Genomic DNA, 7,248 nt, shown 5'->3' with positions numbered 1-7,248 from the left:
AAAATGATCAATTTGGGAGGGACTGAAATTAGCATAGGAGTCCTCCGTTACTTTGTGACTTGGTAATGAATTAAATGCTAATGGAATCACATCCTTAAATTTACCTACTCACTATCAGATAGACATCTTGTATAGAAGGTTTTACCTATTGGCGTGTAGTTCAGCAGTATAAACTCAAAAGTAATCAAACAGTGGTCAGATAAAAAGGGATTCTGTGGGAACACTATTAAATGTTCAATTTCAACACCATACACCAGAACAAGATTGAGGGTGTGGTTAAAACGGTGAGTAGGTTTATGAACACTTTGAGAGAAGCCAATAGAATCTAAAAGAGAGATAAACGCAGTACTAAGGCTATCATTCTCATCGTCCACATGAATATTAAAATCCCCTACAATAAGAACTTTGTCCGTTTTTAGCACTAAGTTTGACAAAAACTCTGCAAATTCAGATAAGAATTCAGAGTATGGGCCAGGTGCTCGGTACACTATAACAAATAGAACTGGTTGCAGTGATTTCCAACTTGGGTGTGAAAGACTAAGAACAAAACTTTCAAATGAGTTATAATTCAGTTTAGGTTTAGAGCTGATTAGTAGACTAGAATCGAAGATAGCTGCAACTCCACCTCCTCGACCTGTGCCTCGAGGAATGTGAGTATTAATATGGGGGGGTGGATTAATTTAGACTAACTTATTCTCCATCACCCAGCCAGGTTTCAGTAAGACAGAATAGATCAATATTAGAATCTGATATTAATTAATTTACTAGTAGCCCTTTAGAAGAGAGAGATCTGATGTTTAGGAGTCCACATTTAATTCTCCTATTCTTTTGCACTATTGCACTTGTGGTTTTAATTGTTATGAGGTTGTCATACACAGCTCCTCTTCTGATTACCTTTGATTTAAATCATTTCAATGGTCGGGGGGCAGACACCGTCACTATGTGGTTTTTACTAGTTAACTCCTGGAATAAAGGAGCAGAGAAGTGTGTTAGACTGCGACTCTGCCTCCTGGTCCCAACTCTGGATTGTCAAGGATTAGGTCCACTAATACACTTTTCAAGATTTCTTAAAATGAGAGCTGCTCCATCCCAAGTGGGATGAATGCCGTATTTCCAAATTAGACCAGGTCTTCCCCAGAAAGACTGCCAATGATCTACAAAGCCCACATCATTATCTGGACACCACCTTGATAGCCAGCGGCGAAATGACGACATGCGGCTATACATGTCATCGCTGGTTAGATTTGGCAGGGGTCCAGAGAAAACTACGGTGTCCGACATTGACTTTGAGTACGTACACACAGATTCAACATTGATCTTGGTAACCTCCGTTTGGCGCAACCGAGAGTCATTAACGCCAACGTGAATAACAATCTTACTGTATTTGGGTGGTTGACGTGACGCTCCATTTTTGTGTCCATGGTGACAAATATCAATAAAAAATTATAATATTTCATTAAAATATATGTTTTTATATACAATGTAATCTTCCAGAACTAATAAATTTTTAATTAATGCGCATTATAATTCAAATGTGTAAATATTTCATTTTAAGCAGGACATTTGTCCTGTGGCGTGACTGTCCGGGGTGGCGTTGCTTATCTTAAAACTACTGTAATAAAATGAAAAATCTGTCTAAATCCATTAAAATACTTGAATAGATGTCATAGTAGTGTTAACTTAATGAAGCTAAAGGTTATACGTTTTAAGGTCCCCATTTAGAATAATTATGACAAATTACATTTTGTCAGCAAAACTGGTGTCCACCTGGTGTGACGCCATTCTTTATGTATAAATCGGGCATTAAGTTGGGCACCCTATTACTGAGAGGGGCCCTTCTTCATCCAGGAAGTACAGTAGACCTCACTGGAGCACATAGACTGCACACAAGGTGAGTTTTGTCTCAAATATTTTCATAATATTACTATTTCCGTGCACTGTTGGAAATGCACCATTATGTCGTCCTTTGGTGTGACGTAAATTAAGTATTGATCTGAAAATTTTCAGCAATTTATATTGATTGACTATCAAAAATAATGTAAACCGTAACACTGTTGGTCAGGTTTGAAGACTGCCTCTCATATAGCTAGGCCGCAAACTGGCCTTGATCTTGAAAACGTCCCCTGGTGTGACAGCACTGTCCTACGGTGTGACATGAAATCAGCATCACACTGGTGGATGTAGGCTCTATCAAGAGGTCCAAAACCATCACTCTCACCCTCTTTACCTCCCTCCCTCCATTTTAACCTCCCTCCCCCACCCCTCCCAACCTCTCTCATCTCACCCCCCCAACCTCCCTCCCTTTCAATCTCCCCACTTCTAACTTCACTCCTTTCTTACCTCCCTCTTACCTGTGAAATTGAACTTCCTCCCGCCTCCCAACCTCCTGCTTCTTGTCCCCTTCCTAACTTACCTCCCAACCTCCTGCTTCCTATCCCCTTCCTAACTTCCCTCCCAACCTTCAGTTGCTAATTCTAGTAGTGAAGTTTGCATTTTCTATTTTTAAGTTTTGCCTTTTTCTTTTACTCTCAGAATTGAAGGACACCACAAGTCAAACCTTCCTACTCTGTTTTGTTAAGGCTTGAGACCCATATTGAAAGTGAGAGGCTGAGATGACAAGCGAGGAAAGGACCAGGAAGTATATGCCCCCTTTCACAGCTAGTTAACTGTACAATGTATAGTCTCGTGTGCGATATCATTGAGCTCAGCAGGGAGCTCCCTTTTCAATGGTTACGATTTGCGGTGTTTGACTGCCACGCAAATACACGGTCGCAAGGAGCGGCTTCCGCCAGTAACCCTGACGTGCGCAGATGAGCAAGGGCTCATCTTACGCTGTTTGCAGCTTTAATTTAAAACTTGTGCCTTTTTATTTCACAGAATATTCAAATAAAATTGAACAAGAAAAGTAATAAGCCAGGTCAATTTTGGTCATGTTATGTTGCTAAATGTTACCATGGCTCCCAAGTCTTTTTTATTGGAATGTTGGTTTCTTCCTTTTTATTCTGACTTTATTGTACACCAACCATTTGAACTTAAAGTTGTAAATATATTTAATGATTTTTTTTAAATTAATTTGAAACAATAAATGTGACTTTGTACAAAACAGGGGCATACCGGTACTTTTTGTTGTCCAATGGTGTGACGGAATGTCCTGTGGTGTGACAAACTGATTTCAGTGGAAAAGGCATTTTAATGCACAAATTCATGTAAAAAGTATTGACTACTATAATAATGATATAATCACTATGCACACATAAGGATGGAATTAAGTTTTGTTAGGTTTTATAGTAATTATAATGAATATAATCTAGACCTTTGGGTAAAGTCCCTATGTGTACATCTTATAGTCGGAAAATAACACGATTGTGAATTTGTATTGGTTACTTTTGATGTGGGAATATAATTAGGACAAACTGATAAGGATTGTGAATATTTGTCTTATCCATCACACAATTTCTGAATTAAAAATTAACATTAAAAATGTTGTCACACCGGTGGACAATATTTGGGACTACCACACACAAAAGTTAATAAAATACAAAATAAATAAGGAATTAGAAAGGGACACATTCAGTTTTAATTTATTCACATATTAAGCAATATAATTATGTGTCATTTGACAAAAAATTTATAAATATATTTTTTTCCACTTTGGATTTGAGTTCACGTCAATCACCCATTTACGTTTATCCTTAGCCAGCAGTTTCAAATAAGACTCAATGTTGCCCGCTATGGCCCCCGGTTTGCACTTCACTATGGCTGCCGGCATCGCTAACTTCACGTTTCTCAAAATAGAGCTGCCGATAATCATAGTTGGTTTCTCAGCAGGTGTATTGCTGAGTGGGGAAAATCTGCTAGAAACGCTAACAGGCTGGTGGTGGTCCGTGGCCTTGGAAAGCTTACGACTACTTTTTCCACGAACAGTAACCCAGGAACCTTGTCCTGGCCGCTCAGGAGTTGTAGCAAAAAAAAAACGAACCTCTACGGCGGATAAAACAAACAGGATGTGACCATTCAAAAACAAGAAAAAAGTAAAAACAAACAATTCAGCCGCATCTGCTCTCTCCAGAACGGCTCTCTCCACCAACGCCTACAGTCACTCTACTCACTCACGTGTTCAGGTTGGTATGGCCGTAAGCAAGTGCGCAGGGTGAAATCCAGCTATTTCTAGACGTGAAAACCTGAAGGTTCTCAAAACTGTTAAAGAAAGAGCTTGGGGTTGAGGAATACTGAACTACATGTAATCACACAATTAGTTCACGTATAAATTTTGCTGTAGCTTGCTAGTAGTTCAACTACATTCACCTTGGAATCAAGGAGTTGACTTGCTTTTTGCTCTTTTTGCACTATAATTAACACTTCTGAATTTTTAAGAGTTCTTTGATTTGTTTGGTTCCAAATTGATTCATTTATTTAGCCTGTTGCTACACTTATAAATACTTTCATGTATTTCCATGTTTCTATTTTTCATTACTGTAATTAATTCTTAATTTTCTTACCTCTGTCTTTACTTAAGCTGTGTCTCAAATCGCGCACTTCCCTTAGTGCACTTACAGACAGTACACTTCGTGCACTACGTACTATCTTGCATAGTGCGTAAATTTTGACAGAGGAGTGTTGTCTCAAATCGCGCACTTCCATGTGCACTTACCGGAAATGACAATCACATTTCATCCCTTCTTCTTCTGTACAATTGGGAATTTCACCAGGGAGACCATTCCAGTCTACTATTGTGTTTCGCGAAAAATAATTTCTGCTTTGTTTTTGATATTTTAACAAAAATAAATGTGATTTATTTGCTCCGTGTCACGCCAGGATGACGATTGCGACACCGCCGTCATGTCACCCCCCCCATTAGCTGAAAACAGTACACACAACTGTATCGTAATATTCGTTCTTACTTCACTCTTAATTCATTAATTATACCTATTCTTTGCAGTCCACTCTTTTATGTATATACTTATGTTTCTGCTCTAAAAAATAAGTAAAGTAAACATTCATTACGTTACTGTTCATTTTAATGCTCAACTGTTTCATGAGGACATTGTTGCCCAGAGATAAGACTGTTGTTATGAAGCATTACCCTTACAACTTACCTAATAGACAAACCATCATTACATCTTTTATATAAGTTGTATTTTTGTTCTAAATGGTCTTCATACAGTGACAATACAATAGTGAAAGCAGAGGTAACAGAATTGACATTTAAATAGACCCATTCCTTTATATTCATTATATGCTTGCTACAGTCATGCAACGTGTAATACAAAAGATAACAAAGTTAAACTTTAATATAATTTTATTTAAAAATGTGCTTGTAGTTCTGCAGGCTCCCCCCAGGCCGTAGCTAGTCTGATGGGGACAGGGACCTGAGGGGGGAGCAGATTCTCCAGGGGATCCTTCTACGGTCTGATGGCCATCGTCGCCCCTAAATGATGGACCTCTATTCCTCGTTGGTCCCTGAAGAGACGGGTTATACAGGATCTACATCAGGTGGAGGCAGTATAAACAGGATCTACATCAGGTGGAGGCAGTAACAGCAGATACGTTTTACCATTAGCGTTACGCCACTCATAACGTTACCTGCAGACAATCAGCTGATCGCTGTATTGCTGAGCTAACGTTCACATAGGATTATGTACAACTTGTTAAGATCATACATCTAACACTAAAATCGTCTACAATGGGACGAAAGTTTAACACAAACAACAGTATACTACAACACATGTAACGTTAGCTTATAACTTATTTGCCAATATGGTTAAACTGCCGCTGTTAGCTAGCTAAGGTTGGCTTGCTAGCACGTCAAATTACGGTACTAATAAACGTTATAATTCGTGGTACAAAAATTATTATCTACTGTAAAATTAACCAAGTATACATATACAAGTGGCTTATATGTATAGCAAAAAGACTCACGTTCAACTTATTGCTCCGTCGGTTTCGCTGTCGCGTCTTCGGCCGCCGCTATCAAAAGTTTTTCAACGGTTGTTAGCTCCGCCCCTTCCGCTACGTAGCCAAGATGGCGACCGTTGAGTGTGGAAAGTGTGCATCAATCTACACTTAACTCTATGACCGGTTTGAGTACACCATCCGGGTATTTTAAGTACACTGCATTTGACCGCACTTCGACAATGTGAACGCAAGTCAAATAGTTAGTATTTAGTACAGAAGTGCGCGATTTGAGACACAGCCTTAGACTTGGGTGACTTGTCTTCCAGAAGATATTATTTATCCATGATGTGGTCAAACTGCAAGTATTTTGAACTCCTACTTGAATTGTTGAACACTGTTAGATTGTTTATTTCAGTTTTAAATAAAGATGTTGCTTCCAAAAAAAAAAGGTGAGTCCTCTATACAGTTTCCTTGTTAGCTCTGCGTCCAGCAAAGAAGTAGCAGCGCCTTTTGCTAATGAAAAAGCTTACAGCACCAGATATTCCCAGGCGGTCTACCATCCAAATACTAAGCCAGCCAACCCTGCTTGGCTTCCGAGATCAGACGAGAGCGGGCATGTTCAGGGTGGTGTGGCCGTAAGCAAGTGCGCAGGGTGAAATCCAGCTATTTCTAGACGGGAAAACCTGAAGGTTCTCAAAACTGTTGAAGAAACAGCTTGGGGTTGAGGAATACTGAACTGCATGTAATCACACTATTAGTTCATGTATACATTTTGCTGTAGCTTTCTAGTAGTTCAACTACATTTGCCTTGGAATCAAGGAGTTGACTTGCTTTCTGCTCTTTTTTGCACTTTAATTAACACTTCTGAATTTTTAAGAGTTCTTTGATTTGTTTGGTTACAAATTGATTCATTTATTTAGCCTGTTGCTACACTTAGAAATACTTTCATGTATTTCCATGTTTCTATTTTTCATTACTGTAGTTACAGTGTAACAGTCACCTCGTTGCGGTAAGAATTCCTGACTCATTTCAGTTTCCTGTGCTTGTGTGTTGCGTGTTGCTGCTCACTAAATTCTAGTTTAATTTGTTAGTTTTGATAGTATAGCGGCTAACTGTCCGCTAAACACTTCCTATAGTAGTTCTGTACTTTAGCTTAGCAGTTAGCCATGTTGTCTCTCTCTTCTACTTTCTCTTGCTCGATGTGTGAGATGTTTAGTTACTCCTCTGCATCCTTTAACGGCAATGGTATGTGTAACAAGTGTAGTTTATTTATAAACATGGAGGCAAGGCTTAGTGAGTTAGAAGTCTGGATCTGCACCATGATAGATCAGTCGTTAGTTATTGTAGCTAACC

The 7,248-nt window shown here is 38.9% G+C and overlaps 1 pseudogene; it reads right to left on the bottom strand.

Moving 5' to 3' along the window:
- Positions 1-6,418: 6,418 nt before the first annotated feature.
- Positions 6,419-6,536, bottom strand: LOC116683276 (uncharacterized; annotated as a pseudogene).
- Positions 6,537-7,248: the final 712 nt, after the last annotated feature.

Source organism: Etheostoma spectabile, unplaced genomic scaffold (assembly GCF_008692095.1).
Source record: "Etheostoma spectabile isolate EspeVRDwgs_2016 unplaced genomic scaffold, UIUC_Espe_1.0 scaffold00018917, whole genome shotgun sequence".
NCBI lineage: Eukaryota > Metazoa > Chordata > Actinopteri > Perciformes > Percidae > Etheostoma > Etheostoma spectabile.
Note: the sequence above shows the minus strand (reverse complement) of the source record. Positions and strands in the feature narration are given on the sequence as shown.